The 23,715-nt window shown below is 35.0% G+C and overlaps 1 pseudogene; it reads right to left on the bottom strand.

Annotated features, from left to right (window-relative positions):
- Positions 1–716: 716 nt before the first annotated feature.
- LOC109183983 lies at positions 717–1,329 on the bottom strand (annotated as a pseudogene).
- Positions 1,330–23,715: the final 22,386 nt, after the last annotated feature.

The raw sequence follows: 23,715 nt of genomic DNA, 5'->3' as shown, positions 1-23,715 counted from the left end.
GATTAGAGGGAGGTTTAATCAGATTGCTGAGAAGGCGGAGGACGTTATCGGCGTCGAACAAAATTAAATTAAGTTTGTAGAAGCCGAAGGAATGATTCGTTAAGCTAGCTTTCGCCGAGACTAGATTTGAAGCTCCGGTTATGGGTTGTTGAGGAAGAAGCGTGTATGTGGGTGAATCGAAACTCTGCCACAACATTGTTGTCTGGTATTGGAGAACAAGATTGGCATTGTCGTAGAGGTGGAGCTGGACAGGGGAGTCCGAGGTTGTCTGGGTGAACTCTTTCACGTCAGAAGGTTGCTCAGCTTCTTCAGTGTTTCTAAGCAGCTACTCTTAGAGACATTTTTCTTGAACTCTTGCATAGCATTCCCGTACTCAGACTTCAGTTGTGATGCCTTTGCCACATATGCAGCTTTCTCAGAGTCAGACATTGCATTCCATTTCTCACCACCAGCTTTCCCAACAATGGCCATAGATTTGTTATCAGGATAATTCACATATGGAGTTTTTATTTTTTTATTTTTGTCAAAAGGCCACTTACCGTCATGGTAGTCCTTTCAAATACAATAGTAAGCAACATTCTTTCAGATTAGTGTTTGTAGCGGCATATTACATAGCCAGAATACAAATGGTCTTGATCCCTGAAAATTACAGGGGGAATTATGCGTTAACAAGCAAGACAACTCTTCTTGCTTTCTGTGCTTGTGTACGTTCAGAAGTTAAGAAATTGTGGTGGTTAACCACCCAACATACACATCTACATATGGTCATTTTAAAGGAATGAATACAAGATGATGATGATGAAGCATCACAAATTTGAAGTTGCTTCTCTGATCTCCTCCAAAGAAATAGCCTGCTCTTGCCCAGCAAAGTCATTATCAGGGCAGGGTGAGAAAGAGCATGCAGTGACACTCCTTCCTCTCTCCCATATAGGTACACAGGGGCAAAAACCCTGCTGCACTTCTGCAGGTTTATCATCATAGTGCCTACAGAGCGGTGCACCCAATGAATCCTTGTGTTCTGCCAGTCCCTTAATATGACAACAACAGTGACCCCTTTGCCCATACAGAAGTAGGTTCCAGACTTCCGAGCGTACTGCTCTGAGAACTTCCTAATTATCTCAACAGATTGCTCGGATGGATGGTTCACGTTCAACTTTAGCAATACGACATGCGGCGCTAAACGTAGGGAGGCCAGCTACGGGGAGTAGTAGCAGCAGTGGACGGAATGCCAAATCCAAGATTGTAGGGAATCGACGCCTGAAGAGCACTCATGGCGGTAACTAATGTCTAAGAAACGGCGGGTTAGTTTACGCCACAGTTTTACAGAGAAATATCAGGAAGAGGTTATTTTATTTAAAAGGGGGATTGACTTTAAAACACATCAGCACATTACTTAAAAAAAAAAAGATCCACATCAGCACATTACTGGTGCCATGTCATCATGGTAACAGGAAAACCTGTTAAAAATTCTAGGTAAAAAAAATTTAATGGTTCATGGATCTAAATATCACTTATGAAAGATCAGGGTGCGGCATGAACAATCTGTTGTAGTTCATGGTGCGGGATGACACTTTAGCCTATGTTATATATATATATATATATATATATATATATATATATATATATATAGGGAGCCATTCTAATGCAAACACCCTTAAAATACAAACGTTTGGACAAGAACTAGCCATAGGATGCGATAAGATGAATGGATGAGATGTAACCTATGATGGGAGACGCAGACTACTAATTATTATTAATAAGGGTAATAGTGACAATGCACACACACCTCCTAATCTGAAACGACTTCTAAACCGTATGCCACCCTATAATTAAGGAATTCAAATACTACGAGGAATGCAATAGTCAATCAGCAACGACAAACACACCAACCAACCGGAACCGATCCCCCGTGCACCCATCGACGTGAGAAACAGACTCCATGGACGCGCGAGGAGACACCATGGCCGACGAAGACCTACGAAATTATGATGCCAACTTGGACTCCATGGATAACGCCAATCCAGGTAAGTACACCATATAGTTGAACCCCTATTATTGTACATATCGATTCATCAGTGAAAAAAAAAGTTGGATGCACTGGAATAAAACTTTGGGAGTCACAAGTAGTAAATAATTTAACCCTGTATGTACTCGTAGCAGATGTGATGGAATTGCATCAATAATTTAACCATGTATGTATTAGAAATCATGGGCTGATTACAGGGGGGTGATGGAAGGGGCTGTAGCGTTGTGTTCAAATCAATTGCGAACCAACTCTGGAATGAATTCTACAACTGCTTAGGATTGGCTAATGGAAGTGAAAATGAAATGGCTCTAATGTTGACAACAATGCAGCAGCTAAACGGGAAGTTAAAGAGTGCTAAGCAACAAGCCAACCCAAACACCAGCCACCAATCAGTGATTGAATCAATAGTCAACGCTACTGCACCTACCGAGATCCAAATCAAGCCACCCAATATTGCAAAAAAACAAGGGCAACGGGAAACAATTAAAGAGCAATAAAGAGAAAGCAATGGAAAGAACGAAGAAAAAGGTGAGGACATGTGACCAACCGAGCCACGACAGCCGGAATTGTCCAGAAAGAAAAGACATATTAGACGAGTAGTCTCCCGTGGTTTAAAAGACTACGAATTCTAGCACAATTTAAAGTTGAATTAGATACTTGTCAAATTTTAGAATTTTATCCATCACTAGTTCGTTTGTTCAGCTATGCACACTGACTACCATCAATGTGCACACAGTTTTTATTTCTAAGCCTACAGTGTAATAGTCAGCTACTTAAATCACTCAACTATGCACACTATGTACCATCAACGTGTACACACAGTTTTACCACTACGCCCATACGCTAATAGTAAACTATTTAATTTCTTCAGCTGTGCACCCGGTCCACCATCATTGTGCACCCGGTCCACCATCATTGTGCACCCACAAGTTTTATTACTATGCCTATGAGTTAACGGCCAAATACTCACCACGGTGAAATTTATTAAATTCACACCCATCTTTGCCACGCTTTCAGTTGCGACTGCACAGTATTTAACCCCAATGTGCACCCACATATTTAACAATAACCGTATATAATTAAATTCAACTGGACTGTTTTTAATTTTACCCATGAAAACCAATGTACTACGAACAGCCATGCACACTTCGAACCGCCAGCGCACACACACGCTTTCAATTAGAAAACCCTACAAGCTAATAGAAAACTACTTAGGTGAGTTTAATTTCATACCATTTTCACACATGGCTTTATAATTAAATAGTTGTGCACTAAGCCTACACGCTAATAGTCAACTAGTTAATTTGTTCCACTATGCACCCGGTCTCCCACCACTGTGCACCCACCAGTTCTATTAGTAAGCCTATAAGTTAACAGCAAAACACTCACTACGAAGAAATTTATTAAACTCACAACACATTTTTGACATGTAATCCGTTGCGAACGCACAATAATTAACGCCAAGGTGCACACACATATTTAACAATAACCGTATACAATTAAATTTAAATGGACTGTTTTTAACTTTACCCACGAAACCCAATGTATTACGAACAGACATGCCCACTTAGAACCGCCATTGCTCACACGTGTTTTTAATTAGTAAACCCTATAAGCTAATAGTAAACTACACCATGGCCAAACCCGCCACCTCGAATCTCAGAAATTCCCGTTCATGAAGTAGACGTGAAGACCAACCACGCAGACCAGGAATACACCGGGGGACAGAGCGCGCACCATGCACAACACGATCCACATAAAACAACTGAAAAAAGAACAAAAAATAATGACAAAATTAATTGTACCGACATAGTGGGAAAGAACAAAACAGAAATCACCAAACAGAAAAAATTACACCAAGAATACCGTAACAAACTCAGCCGGCCCAATAAAGAACTTTTGCCGACCCGAACTCCAGGCAGAATGCGTCTCAACCAACGTGTCGACCACCAGCTTGCACCAATTTAAGTCACGCACGCTAGACACATCGTCAAAATGATGCCAATACATCTGGTTTGCATAGCCGCTACATATACAAGAAACCAATGTGGAGAGCACCAAAATAAGAAAATGACGCTTAAACCAAACACCACCATCCACCGCACCAACCATCCTAACACTAATCTCCGAAGGGGTAACCCTGTGCCTGGACTTCTCGAATAACCCCCTCCAGTGTTTCAAAGTGTTGCTGATCTTACGTCTATCCCGCTGAACCATATCAATACGACCACGCGGAAACCCTAAAATCAACTCCACATCACTCTCATCTACCACCAACGATCTCCCGCCACCAAGATCAAACGACTTCGATTGGCTATCAAAATTATACAGTAGCCACCGCAGAAGCCGCGGAGGAAGATCCTCAACCTCAAAGTCCAACAAAGCCCCAAACCCAAGCTCCCGAATGTCAGACTTCTACTGAATGCTCAAGTCTTTCAGGGCATTAACCAACACCACCGACTGCGCCATCATCTTCACTATAGGATACATATCATCCTCCTCAGGGGTGAGTTCACAATCAGGGGCATTCTCCTGTGACAGCTCTACCGGAATCCTCGGGCAGACTGGCCTAGGCGGCGACACAAAGTCACTATCATCCTCAGATATCCCCGAAGGACCCGCATCTGACTGCGCACGCTTAGAATTTTTAGCTGCACAAACAACAAACACGCACAAGCACGTGAAGTAACATTTAAACAACACTATGCACGCATAAAGCATAGCAAACGCACCCATTTAACCACGAACATACAAACAAAAACCCCACCACTCCAAACCACAAACTTGCACCTAACCAACCCTTGAATTCAATAAACATAACCCACTTACTAAAACTACGCACACAAAAAATACCACCAAGTGCATCCACTTATTCACACCACCCCACGCATCAAAACCATTGCTTTATAGCACAACAATGCAACTAGCCAACTCTAAAAATGAACATACAAATGACACTAAAAAAAAAAAACTGTGCACACAAACGCCCCTATACATGCACCCATTTATGTATTTGCAAGTATGCAATTACATTATAATGACATTATGTATGCCAAATAAATTCATTACTGAAACGCTACAGGTTTATTTTCACAATATTGGTGCCTCATTTTATAATAATAATACAACTACGCAATAATATTGATGAACTTAAAAATGTTCATTAAGAAAATAGCGGAGGTTCACTTACACCATGTAAAAAGTTCACTTTATTAATACTACTAGTCCATTAATAAATAACTAAGATTCAATACATATTAATATGAGTACCGTTCAAAAAATCTCATTCAAATATGCTTAATAATATATTCTGTAATATTAATTTTATTTATTTATACAAAAAAAAAAAATTAAACTCATGCAGTCAATTTTCCTACTGTCATGTTCACTGGATTTTGAGCCAAAAGTCCATGATTTCCCCTCTTGGATCTGCTACAATCCTAACACATTCAATTCCAGGCTTCTTCAATATATTAATTAAACATGGGCAAACCAAACAAGGTCCCTATCCGCATCATTATTAAACATTAAAATGCACAACCAACACTGAGAAGGTTGATGGTTTTAGGACAGCTTTCAAGAGAAGAGGCATCACTGTGTTTTCATTTTTATTTAGACTTTAAACTTCTGAAATATGTAATTCTATTCCCTTGCAGTGTCTTAAAATCACACAGCAACAAGCTACTATCCGGGAACCACTGTCCGCACCACCCCCCCCCCCCCCAATCACACACAACTCACCTAACGATGGAAATAATTACAGATTAAAAATCTAAAAAATAGGAGTGAAATTATAAAAACTTACATTTAGCTAACAACAATTGAACAATCGGTACATGAAAACAAAAAAAAAAAAAAAACAAAAACAAAAACAAAAAAAAAAGAAACCCAATAAAACCCGACTCTAAATCCGCCGTCAATACCCGCTGTTAACCACCGTCTGCCACCCCCCCCCCCCCCCACTCACACACAACTCGCCTGATGCTGAGAACACACATGCATAATGACCCTTTATCAACGACAAACACCCGAAGCCAAACACTGCGCAAGGGGGCAAGACATACCTGGCTTTTTCCGCTTGCTCCACTGCGGTCCCCCTCTACGCCCATTGCCAAGCTGCTGATGAAGACTCGAATCGCTAGCGAGAAAGCAGATGCACGGTCACGACAGAGAAGAAGAGAGCGTCCGGGAAAGCAGAGAAGGAGAGAGAGTCCGGGAAAATCGATGTGTCACGATGATGATTCAATCCCTATAGGATTTGAACCGATTAAAATAAATCAAAACCCCCAAAATACCCCCCATACCGTAAAATAGCACACTAATTTATTAAAACCCACCCTAAATAATTAATTAAATCCTGGCCATTCACACCTAAAATCCAATGCCCCTGATGAATCCGCACGTTTGTATTTTAAGATCCGTTTGTATTTGAATAGAATCATAAATATATATATATATATATATATATATATATATATATATATATATATATATATATATATATATATATATATATATATATATATATATATATATATATAGAATAAAGTTCAAATGCGGCAGGGTCTTCTTGTGCGGCGGTGCGACGGAATTTTAGAATACACCAACAGTGTTAACAATATGCACCAACAGTGTAAGAAAAACACACCACAATGAAATGCAATAAAACATCACAAAATACACAACAGACTCAAAAAAAATACACCATATAACTCACCACCCCCAATGGTGTATTTCCAAATAGTGTATGGTGTTTTTACTCACACCTAATGGTGTGTGTTTGGTGATGCGGGGCTCTGTTTACTCTTTTTTTTGTGGTGTATTTTCCTAACGTTGATGGTGCATATTTGTTGAGCTATTGGTGATGCCGCACCGTAAGACACCGCCGCACCTGAACTCACAAATATATATATATATATATATATATATATATATATATATATATATATATATATATATATATATATATATATATATATATATATATATATATATATATATATATATATATATAGGGAAGGGTTCAGGTGCGGGTATAGTTTCCCGTGCGGTTGTGCGGTTAGATCTGATGAGGTGTTGATCAAATTTAGATCAACGGCTTAAATCAATGAAAATTTTATAAAACAAAAACACGTGTCTAGAAGAAAGAAGCATAAGCTAAAAATAGCGCACCTTAGGTGATAGAAACACGCACCTTAAGTGTTAGATCTTAAGCACAAACTCACGCACATTAAGTATAAACCCACACACATTAAGCACAATCCCACGCACATTAAGCACAAAATCCAAGCACTTTAAATATTAACTCACAGACTTTAAGTTTCAACAACTACTGACTTTAAGCACAAACTCACGCACATTAAGTACAAAATCCACGCACATTAAGCACAACCTCACGCACATTAAGCACATAACCCACGCACTTTAAGTATTAACTCACAGACTTTAAGTTTTAACAACTACTCACATTAAGCACAACCACACGCACATTAAGCACAAACCTCACGCACAAAACTCACGCATCTTATATACAAAACTCACACACATTAATCACAGATCCGCTCACCTTAATTTTGACCTAGATGCAAAAATTATAAAATTGCCAGCGCATTTTTTTTTTAATTTTGATAATCCTAAACGTTGATTTAAGCTAGATGAATGGTCGAGATTAAACCGCACAACGCACCTGGGCACCCTAAAGAACCTAATTCTATATATATATATATATATATATATATATATATATATATATATATATATATATATATGCATGTGTGTGTATTCTATATAGGGATGAGATCTCCTGCGAAGTGTCTCCCATGTGAAATATGCATGTGGTGTGATATGAGCCGTTGATCAAATCTAGATTAACGGCTCAAATAAATGCAAATTTTTAAAAAGAAAAACATACGTCCTCGAAGACAGAATTTAAGTGTAAAAATGACTCACATTGTTGTTACAAAGACACACCTTAAATGTTGGAATGACGCACCTTAAGTGTAATTTGGGGCAAAATAATGAAGAAAAAGTGTGATATTATATTTATATTATATATGGAATACTATATATATATATATATATATATATATATATATATATATATATATATATATATAGTATGTGGGGGCAGGATGGGGATACCTCCTCCTGCACCCACCCTATACTTGCATCATATCTTGTGTGGTTTACAAACTATTATATAAGAAGAAAATTTTCTAAGGTTCTGTTTGACAAACCTAGCTGAAAAGCTATAAGCTAGGAGCTGAAAGCTGAAAAGGAGCTGAAAGCTGAAAAGCTATAAGCTCGGAGTTGAAAACACGAGAGCTGTTATGATTGAAAGTGTTTGATAAAATTAATTTTTTGATAAGTTGATTAATGTAAAAGGACTAAAAAATACATCTTTATAAAATTTAAATTAGTTTGTTTACATATTAAAATTTAACATTTTGTCTTAAAAAAAATTTAACATTTTGAAATAAAACTATTAGCGTAATCATGATCTAGCATCTCATAATGAAGTAGCAATATTGTTGCAAATCTAATAATAATAATAATAATAATAATAATAATAATATTATTATTATTATTATTATTATTATTATTATTATTATTATTATTATTATTTGCGGTGAAAGGTGAAAGTTACGGATAAGGGAGAAGAGAAAATGATTTTAATTGGGAAGGGTAAATTATGTCATTTTTTTTTAAAATAATAAGGATAAAGATAGAAAAAAAGTTAGGAAGTTAGGAGTTTATTTTGAAACGCTACCTATGTAGTGTTCCAAAATAAGCTATTATTTTAAGCTAGAAACTTATTTTGCGAACATTATCAAATAGAGCTTAAAACTTATTACTAACTTAAAATAAGGTATAAGTTACTAAATAAGCTCTGGCAAACAGAGCCTAAGTGTACACTTTTGGTCGTACTTAATGTGACGGGTTTCCCTGACCTTAGCATATAAAAAAAAAAAAAAAAAAAGGAAAAATCTTTCATATCCATTTTCATTATACAAAGTTTGTGGAAATTTTATTTATTTTCAACATGGCAGGGGAATGTGAGTGATATGTTGTGTATAGTTATAATTAGTACTACTATTTGTCCCGTGCGATGCACGGCAAATATGTTATAAAAATATACGCTATATGAGGTTTATTCATATATAAAAATTTTGTTATTTAATAATTATGTGTGAATTGCTATGATAAAATATAAGTATGAATACAAATATATTTACAATTTAAATAAGAATTGGTACTTAAGGTGGGTGATTACTACAAATCTTAAACTGTATTAAAAATTTAGTACATAATATTTAACATTACAAATTTTTAAGAATTTAGTAAACTACAACAGTAATTGAATTACAATTTTCAGAGTCACCACGGATCAAAATTTGTAGACCTTTGAGATTTCTAGAGTTAGAAATCTCAAAGGTCTAAAAATTTTGATCCGTGGTGACTCTAAAAATTGTTAGAAATCTCAAAGGTCTAAAAATTTTGATCCGTGATGACTCTGAAAATTGAAATTCAATTACTATTGTAGTTTACTAAGTTTTTAAAAATTTGTAATATTAAATACTATGTAATAAATTTTTAAGATTGGCCTCATTAGAATAATCTCAATTGAAGTTTATTTGTGAGTTTTTGGATGGATTGGATGAGGCAAGAGAGATGAAAATGAATTAAGGTTAATTTAAATTTTTATGCACCATGAATAAATAAATAAATAAATCTTAATAACTATAATATAACCATATCGCTATAATATAACCATATGGTTTGGTGAGCAATCACCAAACCATATGGCTATATTATAGTTAAGATGTATTTTGAAATAAATTCGATTAATGTAAATAATTAATTGATGATTAAAAGTAGTTAATCTATTGTAGATGAAATTCTTTTCACTATTACTATGGAGTATAATTAAACTTGACTTTAGCTAATCTAATCTCTTTAGTTCTAAAGGTTCCATGCACAAAATGTGAAGTGTGAAACATGTAAAAGGTCAAGAGATATGCCAAATTGATTCTATCATGGAAGAGAGATGCCAAATTGATTTTGTCGGTCCAACATCATCCAAATGTAGTGATAAAGTTTGTCTTTCTGCTAGCTCATTATTTGAACACCTTTATAGAAAGATTCCATGTTTTTTATGCCTAAAGTTTTTTATCCTTTCCAATCGTGACTCTGGGATTCAACCGTCACGTTATCCTGCCAACTTATTAGTCTTCCATCCCCTGAAAATCCTGAAATCTTAATGCATTTATTAACAGTATATCGAAACAAATTATTAAAAATAGCATTTTAGTATTATGTTTTATTTTGATGTTGCATTGATTTTTGTATATTACGAAATAAATTCAGTTGAGTTTTGATCGAATTTCAATGGCGTTACTGTATACACATTTATATTTCTTATTAATCATTGGACCAACTTTATTAAAAGTTTAATAAAAGTTAATAAGATAAGTTTTATTATAAAATAAATATAGTTCAAATAGATCTACTGATTATTATTATTTTTTTTTTTAAAGAAGAGATCTTTACTAATCCAATCAGCTAACAACAATAAGGATGTTTAGTAAATAATTGTTAGCGTATTGGGTTAGTGAGTTTGACTAGTTGATAGCATTAGTTGATAATAGAAGAATGTTTGGTAAATTAGATAATTGATTACATGCAAAATTACTTTATCAAAAAGTTTATAAAAAAAAAAATTCATTTAAGCAGCTTTTTGAATTTTAACATTTTAGAGCAATAAACTCTTACAAAAAGTAACGGAATAAAGTTTAAATTAGCCACTGAACGTAACCTGAAAATGCAATTAGGTCACTAAACGAAAAAAATGTGCAATTGGGCCACTGAACGCTCCAAATGTATGCAATTTCACCTGATAGCAGGTTACCATCAATTTTAGCAGGTTACCCGCTTACGTGGCAGCTGAGTTGGCATTTTTAATAATTTTAGTAATATGTTTTTAAAAAATAAAATAAAATAAAACGACGGGGTGGCTGCCGTTTAATTATTTTTTATTTAATTTTTTCAACTTTTTTTTTAAAGGTAACTATTAAAATTTATTAAAAAAAATTTTTTAAAAATTATTAAAAATGCCAACTCAGCTGCCATGTAAGCAGGTAACCTGCTAAAATTGTTGGTAATCTGCTATCCGGTTAAATTGTATACATTTGGAGTGTTCAGTGGCCTAATTGCACGTTTTTGGAGTGTTAAGTGGCCTAATGGCACTTTTTTTTTTTTTTTTTTTTTTTTTTTTCGTTCAGTGGCCTAATTGCATTTTCAGGTTACGTTCAGTGGCCAATTTGAACCTTATCAAATAAGCGGAAATTAACTGATAAGCTAACTATGTTACTAAACAGAGTCATAATATTTATTTTTAAAATAACTTCGTATATGTGTATATATATATATATATATATATATATATATATATATATATATATATATATATATATATAGAAAGAGAGAGAGAGAGAGAGGGTGTGGGGTGGGGCGGGGCGGGGCTGATCACATGTGGCCATGTTGTTAGGTGTGGTCATATGGTCAATTATAGGCAATTAGATTAGATAGATCCAATGAATCATATTAATCAAGATTTTTCTAGTATTTTTGCGCATATTCTCCTACCAGCGAACTGCAAGGGTAAACTCGTTATAAAACATTAGAATAGGGAAAATCACATTGTTGTGTGTTTTATTACACTATTGGTGCATATTGTCAACATTGTTGGTGTATACAGTATTCTGGAACCCGACCGCTATAAATGGCCACTGTAATTACCATAACACGGGAATACACCATTGGTGTGTTTCACTATGGTGTGTTTTATTACACTATTTGTGTATGTTGTCAACACTGTTGATGTATTCTGGAATCCGCCTGCTATAAATGGTCACTGTAATTACTATAACACCCCTATTTACCAAAACGCGCAAAAATCCTCAGAATTTAAAATGCGCGAAAATCCTCAGAATTACCACTGTCGTTAGATTAAACTGATTCAACAACACAGATACGACCACACCTAATGACATGGCCACATATGCGAGCTCTTTTATATATATATATATATATTAAATTGATCTGACCCGTGTTACGAATTTTCACAAATTTTTTACTTTAATTTTTAAAATCACCCGAATTTTTTTAAATTCAAATCGAAGACAACATGACACAAATAACAATCATTTTAAAACAAGTCATCAGGCCGCTAGCATGAACCATGGACATGGAGATTACGCGCATATATAATATAGAGTTAATACCCAAAATAGTCCCTCGACTATGTCGTAATTACCAATTTGGTCCTCGACTATCATTCTTACCTAATTAAGTCCTCAACTATACAATTTTTTACCCAATTTAGTCCTTTGTCAATTTGACTGTTTGTTGACTGTCAAAAGTGGAAATAAAGTTGTAATTTTACAAGTTTTCTCCTTCCTCCTCATTTAGCAGCGCCAAACCATGTAGCAATAAGCTCCGGCTGGGTTCTAAACCTGTCAGTATCGAAGTAGTGGTTATGCATCGGATAGCCCATGAATTTGATTTCCAACGATTTTTTGACGATCGAAATCTGATCGGAGTGTATTGCTGCATGGTTTGGCGCTGCTAAATGGAGAGGAAGGAGAAATCTTGTAAATAATACCGACTTTTGACAGTCAACAAACAGTCAAATTAATACAGAGGACTAAATTAGGTAAGAATTGTATAGTTGAGGACTAAATTGGGTAAGAATTGTATAGTTGAGGACTTAATTGAGTAAAAGTTACATAGTTGATGACTTAATTGGGTAAGAATAGTAGTTGAGGACCAAATTGGTAATTATGACATAGTCGAAGGACCATTTTGGGTATTAACTCTATAATATACCTAACACAAATCATGCCTCTCCCTCACACATCTTGTCTTGTATAGTTCTACGATTAGGAAAATTGTGTATTTATTTTTTATTCCAAAAGGTAATGTAACTTAATTACAACTAATGAATATTTAATAAGTAGTGACAGATATATTAGAGATGATTCAAAACAAACCGACTTGAGGAGGTGGGCCAAATCGAATCGAATCGATTCCGTAGTCGGTCTCGGGCCCCAAAGCGACATTGGTTAGTCCTTGGCACCCAAGGCTGGCCCTGTAGTAGGCCTCAGGTTCCCCAAGGCCGATTAAAACAAGCCGGCCGAGGTCGGGAGGTCGGTGGATGGGGGCCTCGACTTGACCAAGCCAGCTAAGGTTTTGTCAAAAGAAGATCGTAACTGCCTGCTCATTTTATGCGGGACGGTTACAGAGGAAGTTAGTATAAAACGAATCTTGTCTTGTTATTACACATATTTTAATCTCCTTATAGAAGAGATAACATATAAGACACTTTTTTCTCCTCCAAAGCTCATATGTTGTCGTTATTTTCCCTTTAATTAATTAGATTTAATTAATTCGGGCTCCCGATTAATTAATTCCATCAAGTGGAATTATAAAATTCTAATTAAAATTACAAGGGACCAATGTTGCAAAACACGTTAGGCGAGGCGCCAAGGGGGCGCCGAGCGCCTAGGCGCCGATTTTTTTTTAATTAAAAAAATTAAAAATTAAAAATTTTCAAAATTTAGTAATAAAACATAAAGTTTCCATAGTTATTTCTTACAAACTATAAAAGTGTTCAAAAGATTGTTGAAATCATCTAAATACATAAAAAACTAAAATTAAAAGCAAAAGAAGCATTTTTTGGAGAAATTAGTGGACCAAACCGTCTTTGGCCGTTTGCGGTGGATAGATCTCGAAAAAATACGCGATTTGAAAATAAAATTGTGCAAAACGGACAACCGAGTCAAAAGTTATGCCTTCCCGAACTTTTCCCACTTTACAATGCAAAAAAAAAGGAAAAAAAAAAAATCAGCGCCGGTTCAGCCGGCTGGCCGGGAGGAGGCCGATTTCGGCCTTCCTCGCGGTGGCGGCCGGGCGCCTAGGCGCGATTTTTGCAACCATGCAAGGGACACATTTCTGTGAGACCGTCTCATGGATCGGAGTGGGTTGAGTCAATATGAAAATGTAATACTTATACCGAAAAATGTAATACTAATTAGGAATTGAATAAAATGTTTGTGACTTATAAGAGAAAACATAACACTTTTGAGGCCAAATGTATTACTTTTACATTTTGATATAAAAGTATTACGGAGTACTTTTTTTCATCAAAAGCATTACAAATATCCTTATAAATAATGGTCGCAAGTGTTTGTTACTTGTAATGACAAATGTAATACTTTTGAGGAAAAATGTAATACTTTTAAATCAAAATGTAAAAATATTACATTTTCTTCAAAAGCATTACATTTTCCCATATAAGTAATAACCATTTTATTCCTAATTTAATATTAACTTTTTCAGTATAAGTGTTACATTTCATCTTCACCCGACTTGTCTCATATATCACACAAGTTTTTGTCAAATTACAATAATAAAGAAAAGAAATTCCTAAAGGATGAATTATCCTCTATACAGGCCAGGAGTCAGGGAGAAAACCGTATACTAATCAATATATTTCCTTTTAGGGATCTGAACGCCTGAATTTAAGTCAAGAAGTCAGGATTATATTGTTAGTACTTAGAACCAATTGAAAATCTTATAAAAATCTTATTAAATAAGTTTGGATAATTTACCTTTTGTTGATCACTCATTAGAGTCCATTCACTGATGTCTGTAATGTCTAAGTCCGCCTTCAAAAGCTTCAAAAACCATCTCCATGAAGAGCTATTTTCGATCTCAACTACAGCCTAAGCAATTGGGTACATTTGATTATTCCCGTCCCTACCAACAACTGTGAGGATTTCACCCTTCAATTTGCCCTTTGAAAAGCATCCATCAACTCCAATAAACTTCCTACATCCCGCTAAGAATCCCTTCTTCATGGCATTAAAGCATACATAAATTCTCTTAAACATCAAGGGTGAAGTAGGGACAATTGTTGTAGTTTTTATCTTCACAGTAGAACCTGGATTTGAATTTAGACACTCTTGAGCATAGTCTCTATGCCTCTTGAACTGACTCTCATACCCTATATCCAACTTCTTTAGAATCCTCATTATTGCCCTTCTACACATACTCATTGTGATATTGATGTTCAACTCAGCTTTAATGACCCTACTCAACTCTGAATAACCAATAGTAGGATTTTGCCTTAACTTTTCTTCATATTTCCATTCTAACCATTTCTAACTAACAATCCCCTAAGGTGAATTGAGAGTTGCATCTATGCTCCAACATAATTGATTTCACTTGAAAACACCTAGTTCTTTCTTCCCAACCCGCACTAACATGAAATGCACATCCCTTTCCAAGACATTCTACCCTAACATACTTTAATCCATTTTTTTTTTTTCAGAATAAATCCCTCTTTGTGTGTACAACATAACTTATCATAGCAAGCTTGAATTGCACATTATCATCAAAATACATACCTAATTCAACAATGGATGGATCACATTTAGGATTATACTTAGGGTACTTATCATTGTACTTAGATTGCACTTCATTCCCTTCATCATTCTGTGTTTCTTCTTCAACTGTAGGTGGATCTTCTGAATCATAATACTCAGAATCTTGGGCATCATCTAAAGGAATATCTGATGGTGGCACATATTGAGGTATAGTTTCATCATCTACCCTTGCTCTTCTTTTTCTCTTATCCATACCCTGATTTGGAGTAGTGTTTTGATCCCTCTCTTGGTCACTATCACTTTTAGTACCTTGCACACTGTTATTATCACTTTCACTTTCAGTTTCACTCCCTTCTTCACTCCCAATTTCAGCATCTCCCTCAACTTCACTACCCTCATGCTCACCCCCTAAATCTGACTCAACCACATCCTCAGCTTCAACTTCACGCCCTTTATGCCCCGGTAAACTTAAACCCACCACTTCAGGCTCATCTACTCCATGTTCAACATAAATCTCACACTTTTTATTTTTCACGAGCAATATGAGCTAAGTGTAGACTACTAGCATCATTGTGTAATACTTTTAAAGCTTGAAAGGGTTCAGAGGTCAACTTGTAACTAAGTGAGGCTATTTTTCCATATTTTTAGTCAGATATATATTTCTGTAAAGGGAAAATCAATGATTTGGTCCCTCAATTGTTAGCGAAATATCAATGTAGTCCTTTAATCACGAAATCATCGATTTAGTCCCTGGAAATAACTGTTTTTAGTCGATTTGCCCCCTCCGACCGTTCCCCGTTGAGAATCCGGCGAATGCTCCGATTTGGCATGGGTAAGTTTGTCATTTCACAATTTGGTCATATTCTTTTTGCCCTATTTAATTGGTTTAGTCTTCTTCTTCTTCAACGATACAAGAGATCTTCACAGAGAGCAGATTTGAAGGGATTGAGCAGAGAGCAGTTTTGAAGAGATTGAACAGAGAGCAGATTTGAAGAGATTGAAAACTCCACGCAATGTCTTGCAACAGCAATGTCTTCCAGTGGATGGTGTAATGAATTGGCTTGTGATGGTTAATGACATTGTTTGTTAGCTTCATTTTGACAGTGGATGGTTAGCTTTATTTTGGTAGTGGATGGTTAGATTCATTTTGACAACTTACACAAAACCTGCTCCAATATTGGCTTTAACTAATTCACATAACCAACTTACACAAAACCTGCTCCACAAAAACTGCTCCAATCAAGACAGTGCACATAACTAATTCACATAAACTGCTCCAATATTGGCATTAACAGAACCAATTCTTGAATCTTACAAAAAGTAGTATTACTACATGGTATTAACCAATTCACCATCTTACAAAAAAGTTTTCAAACTTACACCAAGTTCACCAATTCACAATTACATTTAAGCTTACAAAATACTCCTACAAAATAGTTTCGCAACCTACACAGAAAGATCACTTTTTCTTCATGCCTTTAAGTCCTCCAACAGTTACATATTTCTTCCTTCTAGTGGTAATCCCATGATCTACAGCTTGAGATGATATGTGTGAAGAGATAAAGTTCGACATGCTTGGGATCACATTTTTTCCTTCAATGGCTTGTGATGGTTGGGATGTCATTGCTTCCTGAAAACCAGTTAACAAAAAATTATAAATAACAAAGTCTGGGACTTGTGTCAAAGTTTATATGCACTGCCAAGTGTTAAATCCAACTAACCATTTCATTTAGCACAAAGTCTGGAACTTGTGTCTCAACCACCACATCATGGCATTGCTCTTGATGGAAATGATGTTCAGGTTCCTGCAGCTCTGCATTTACTTCATTTACCACTGGTTCTTGTACCTTCAAGCAATAAAACAAGTTAACAAAACCATCATGCCACACAAACCAGTTAACAATAACCAGACATCCACTTACCTGTTTGCCTTTTGTCTTGCAAGTAGTCCTATTATGACCTCTCATGCCACACAACCTACACTTTTTAACTTCACCTTGTTTAGTAGATTTTGTTTGATCTTGCTTTTCAACAATTGGATCTATCTTCCTCTTCTTCTTTGGACTCCCAGGTTGTGGCTTATGCTTTGGTGGGATTGGGGGTGGTTCACTAGTTTTGTGCCATAATTCTGGGGCTCGGATAGGCAATATTGCAGGGCCATATGCTCTCTTGTACTGCTCCACTGTATAACATTGATGGACATAATCTTCTGGAATATCACCCTTTTTCCTTATAGCTGCAATGACATGTGTACATGGTATGCCAGTGAGGTCCCATCTCCTGCAACTACACTGCCTAGCACCTAGATCAATCTTGAAAAAAGGCTTGAAATTGTCATCATCAACTTGATAAATATCACCAACAGATTTATATGCATTGAATCTACAACATCTCTCTTTTCCTTCTTCTAGGATTTTCTGAATTTTTGGACAGACCTTGAAGGGATGACAACTCATTTTTTCCCTATTCTTTTGCATCCTAATCATCAAATATAACCTTATCTTATCAACCATTGTTTGTATTGGCTTATCCCTGAAATTTAGAATGCAACTGTTCCAAGATTCACAAAGATTATTAAGTAGCAAATCTGACTTTGGGAATGTGCTGAAAAATGCCCTAGAGTAGTGTTTTGGATCCCTTGCACTTAACCATTCAAAAGCCTTAGGATTCTCCAACTTTAGCTCCTCCATCTTTGCATGAAAATCTGCCTCAGTAGTAGCCTTACACACTGCCCAGAAGTGCATTTTGAGGGAATGACCAGTAAACCCATCCTTCATAAAATTGGCATGTAGATGCCTAGCACAAAACCTATGTTCAAGCCCTGGAAATAGTTCCTCCACAGCAGGTATTAAGCCCTTCTGTTTATCAGAAATGATTGTCCAAGCACCAGGATTATTTGAGATGTTTAAGTCACTGTCCAATAAATCCAAAAACCATGACCATGTCTCCTTCAACTCACCCTCAACTATAGCAAATGCTACTGGAAAAAGGCTATTATCACCATCTAAACCTATAGCACTCAGTAGTTGCCCTCCTTTTTGAGCACCCTTTAGGTGGCAGCCATCAACCCCAATAATGGGTCTACACCCCCTAACAAACCCTTCCTTGCAAGCTGCAAAGAAAATGTATAGCCTAACAAATCTAGGCCTTCCATTCACACTAAATTCAGTGTCTAACTTCATTTTGACAGTGCTTCCAGGGTTGCTTCTTCTTAGTTCTTCACAATAGTCATTCAGTAACTTGAATTGTTCTAAGTCTTGTCCATCTATTTGCTTTATAGCTTTCTTTTTTGCCAAATATGCTTGGTTTCTAGTTAGCTGACAGTTGAATTTAGCCTTCACATGCTCCTGAAATGGTCCTCTACCCCAATCTGTATTCATTCTGAAATCTTCCTTGAAGAATTTTGCTAAAAAACCAGAAGTTACAACCTTGTTTTCATCTTGATTCCCACATGTGTGAACAGAATTGTAAGTCTTGATAGTAAATGGAGAACCAGGATTGGATTTTGAACCAAAAATAGACCAGTTGCAGACATTTTGGTGTCTACACACTACCCTAACTCTTCTCCCCTCATTCTTCTTAAACATAACATCTTTCTGCCTCAGACTTTCATGGTATTGAACTGCCCACTTGAATTCTTTAGCAGAATTAAACACCATTCCAAGCAAAAATTTAAACCCTTCCTTTTTTAAATTTCTTTTTTCAAACACATTTAATGGACCATGAACTTGCCCCTCTGAATCTGAATCACACAAACTCCTTAGTACTTGTTCAGAAAACTCACATTCAATCTCCACAAAATCCTCAACCATCTTCTGTTTTGAACTAGTAGCAGTGTCCCTAAGATTGTTTGCAATATCAGGTTGTCCTTCATCATGTGCTTCAACTTCATCACCTGCTTCAACTTCATCACTTTCCATACTAACTTCTTCATCATGCAATAACACATCATCTCCTAGTTCCCTAGAGATTTCTACATCATCTTCCCATTGATTTTCATGCAAATGCTCTACATATATGTCCACCTCTTTGTTCACTGGAATTTCAGTAATCAATCCTAGGATATCAGCATCACTATTTATCCTTAAAACTGTAGGTTTTCTTATGTTGACAGCCTTATACCAAAATTGGACTTTTTTGTCACAAAACCTAAGCATTCTGACCATCCTTCTCAAATCTAGAATAGTACCAACATCACAATTAAAATGGTCAAAATACTCCACTATCCCATTTTTATAACTAAACCTAGGTTTCAAAATCAAATCCCCACCAAGATGTAATTTTACTGTAAAAACAGATTCTTCCTCACCATCATCTAGATAAAATAAAGAGATAATAATCAGACAAAAATATTATACTAGTAGACAAAATACAGTTGAGTGCAGACAAAAATAACACAATTGGTAGACAAAAACACAACCACATGGTCCCCATCCATAAACAAAGTTTATACTAGTAAAGCTTATACAACCAGCACATGGTCCCCACCCCCAAAAATCAAAACTGCACTGCTTTATAACATCTAAGCAACAAAAGCAAAACTGCACTGCTTTATACTACCAAATCATGGTCCCCACCCCCATCACTGCTTTCTTCTACAAAGTAACAATAGCAATAAAAAATACAACCAAACACAGACATTAATGCACTGCTGTCTACCTCAAAGTAACAACACCAATAAAAAAAACAACCAAACACATACATTTATGCACTGTTGTCTGTCTACCTCAGTACGAATCAAAAACACCAATAAAAAACACCAATATAATTCGTTAATGTACTGCTGTCTACCTCAAATAAAGCACGAATCAACATAAATACTCATTTCAAGGTTCTATGTCTACCAAAAACATATTATCCCAAAAAAACCCTAAATTTTGACGAAAAACTTACAGTTTGGCGTAGTAGCAAACCCATTAATCCTCCGACTTGTCATACTGTCGCTCCAATGCCTACGATTTTGCTCCAATCAGTACGATTTTACTCCAATTTGGTAGATTTTGGTAGGGAAAAGGTTTAGGGCTTTCTCTGAAATGTAAGGGTTCTTCAACACTTAACCAAAAAAGGCGGAGAACGATGTAAGAATAAGACCAAAATGTGAAATGACGAACTTACCCATGCCAAATCGGAGCATTCGCCGGATTCTCAACGGGAAACGGTCGGAAGGGGCAAATCGACTAAAAACAGTTATTTCCAGGGACTAAATCCATGATTTCGTGATTAAAGGACTACATTGATAGTTCGCTAACAATTGAGGGGCCAAATCGTTGATTTTCCCTTTCTGTAAATGAGGATAACATATGAAATCTGGGTCCATTCGTACTACCTCAGTCTCCCCATCCACACATTGTAGCTTAGGGTTATGCACAAAATTACCCCCATGATGAATTATTAATTCCACATATTCGTTCATCCTTATAAAAAGATGCATATTTAATACAAATATAAAAAATCCAAAGCAAGGATCACACTTTCAAAGAATACTAATAAAACTTAGACGAAAACATTCTATTCGCAGCAACAGTACATCAACATCATATATATATATATATATATATATATATATATATATATATATATATATATATATATATATCCTTTATATAATAAAGCTATATGGTTTGGAAAACAATTAATGTTACAATTAATGCCACAACATCCTTTATTATAAAAGAAAAAAAAAAGCACAACATTTAAAAAATAAAATAGCTATATATTATATAATCATATAAAAAATATACTTTTGAAAAGTAAAATAGCTATATATATATATATATATATATATATATATATATATATATATATATATATATATATATATATATATATATATATATATATATATATATATATATATATATATAATGTGTTCAATTAGAGTTTAAATTTACACATACAAAATTTGAAATTTGCTTTCCAAATGTAATTATCTTAGTTATTATTCGTATTGTGAAAATTATAATATAGATGAAATACAATTAAGAATAAATCAATGTAATTATGTAAATTAATGTAATTATGTAAATTATCTCTATAAGTTTATTTGAATATGCACATAATTAGAGATTATATTAATCATACAAAATTATAATTTTAATTGTAATTTTTTATTCTATAAAAATAATAAATACTTGACCAATGGAAGCTCAAAAATATTATTATATTAAATAATTTAAAATATTTTAATTTTTCTATTTTTTATTTATATTTATAATAACATAATTTTTTCCTGTGCATCGCTCGGGTGAATTACTAGTATATATATATATATATATATATATATATATATATATATATATATATATAAATTATTCACACAAAAAATAACTCATACACACATTCCAATAAATGTTAACAGCGCGGTACATCAACACATTCCAGTATAAAATTAATTTATTATAGCATGGGCCATCGTCAGAGTATAGAAACATACATGTTTACAGCAGCCTTCTTTCACAAAAAAAAAAAAAAAAAAAAAAAAAGCCTTCGGTCACCTTCAACCTTCTGTCGCTTTTAGCTTACAAACTTACCCACTAAATCTACATAACAAGGATTTCCGTCGCCTGGGTCATCGTCGTTTCAAAGCTATGTCTCTAGGGGAGCATGGTTTGAATTACGATATTGGGGGAATTAGGGTTGAGTGAAATAAAGAATTTTGGTTTCCTATTTTTTTTTTTTAAATATGTAAATGCTTACATGGACAACATAAAGTTAAAATAAATGCTACATCAATGGAAAACCGGTGCCATGTCAGCAGGAAGACAGGGAAACTTGCTAAAAGTTTTAGCTGAAAAAAAAAATTTTAGTTTGTGGCTTGATATATACAATATGATAGTTGAGGGTGTGAGATGAATAATCGAATATAGTTCATGGTGCTAGATGACACTTTAGCAAAAAAAAATATTCACAATTTCATAATTCTGTATTCACAATTTCATAACTCTATATTCACAATTAAAGAACTCTATATTCACAATTACAGAACTCTATATTCAACAGTATAACACAATTTTTGAACTCTATATTCACAATTTTTAAACTCTATATTCAATTATTCATAAAAAAATAAAATATCATTGGCTGAGAAAACGGTGCCACTAACGTCACCGTTATTCCAGACGTGCGTTTTGGACCTGGGTCCACCTTCACCCGGCAGGTCTGCATAATTTGCCACATGGTCACTTCACATCATCAATTGTCATGCTATGGACTCGGGTCCACCTTACAAGGTAGACCCAGGTCCAAAACGGTGTATGGAATAATAGTGCCGTTAGTGCCACCGTATCCTCTGCCAATGATATATATATATATATATATATATGTTTGGTGAATATAAAGTTCTTTAATTTTGAATATAGAGTTATGAAATTGTGAATATAGAAGAACGAATTTTAAAAACAAACAAGTAGTTAATGCCAAAAAAGTAAGCAATTTTTTTAAAAAAATTCAGACGGCGTCGTTTCAACACCGTTTTCACCTGGATCCACCTTGCAAGGTGGACCCGAGTCCACATCAAAACTTGCCTCACAATCTGTTATCATTATTAATCGGGAGAAGTGTCAAATAGGCCCATCTACTACTATCATCAATCGTTATGCCAAGGAACCGTGTTCACCATGGATGGTGAACACGGTCCCAACGGTGTTAGTACACCGTTATCTTTTTTTTTTTTCTCCTTAATTAATCGCGTGACTTTTCTTCTTCATTTTCACATTTCACGGTTTCACTTTAATTTGAGGTGAGCAATGATTTCGGACATTCATAAATTATGAATCCATGCTGCACATTCACTTTGGAACCGTGCCTACACATTCCCGTCCGAAACCATGGCTGCTCCTCTGTAGCGCAAACTTTTTCAACATTCATAAATTATGAATTTTCTGTTATGAGATTATGAATTTACAGTACATTCATAATCTCATAACAGAAAATTCATAATCTGACCAAACGCGCGCCGTTAACACCACATTACCGATTTTTTTTTTTAAACGTAAAAACGGCGCCTTTTGGACCCGTGTTCACCATTCATGGTGAACACGTTTCCAGGGCATAATTTGCCCTACTATCATGTGCTCAATTTTCACCGCGAACTAAATTAAAAGCTAATTAACCACACTTACCTGCTAAATTTGTTCAATTGACTTTTTTTTTTTTTTTTTTTTTGCAGGTAATTGACTTTTTTTTGCAAGTTGCTAACAGGTTACCAATTCAATTATTAAAAAATAATTAAAAAAAATTTAA

This window comes from Ipomoea nil, unplaced genomic scaffold (assembly GCF_001879475.1).
Source record: "Ipomoea nil cultivar Tokyo-kokei standard unplaced genomic scaffold, Asagao_1.1 scaffold1237, whole genome shotgun sequence".
In the NCBI taxonomy this organism is placed as follows: Eukaryota; Viridiplantae; Streptophyta; class Magnoliopsida; order Solanales; family Convolvulaceae; genus Ipomoea; species Ipomoea nil.
The sequence above is the reverse complement of the archived record's forward strand: the minus strand, read 5'-3'. Positions and strand labels throughout refer to the sequence as shown.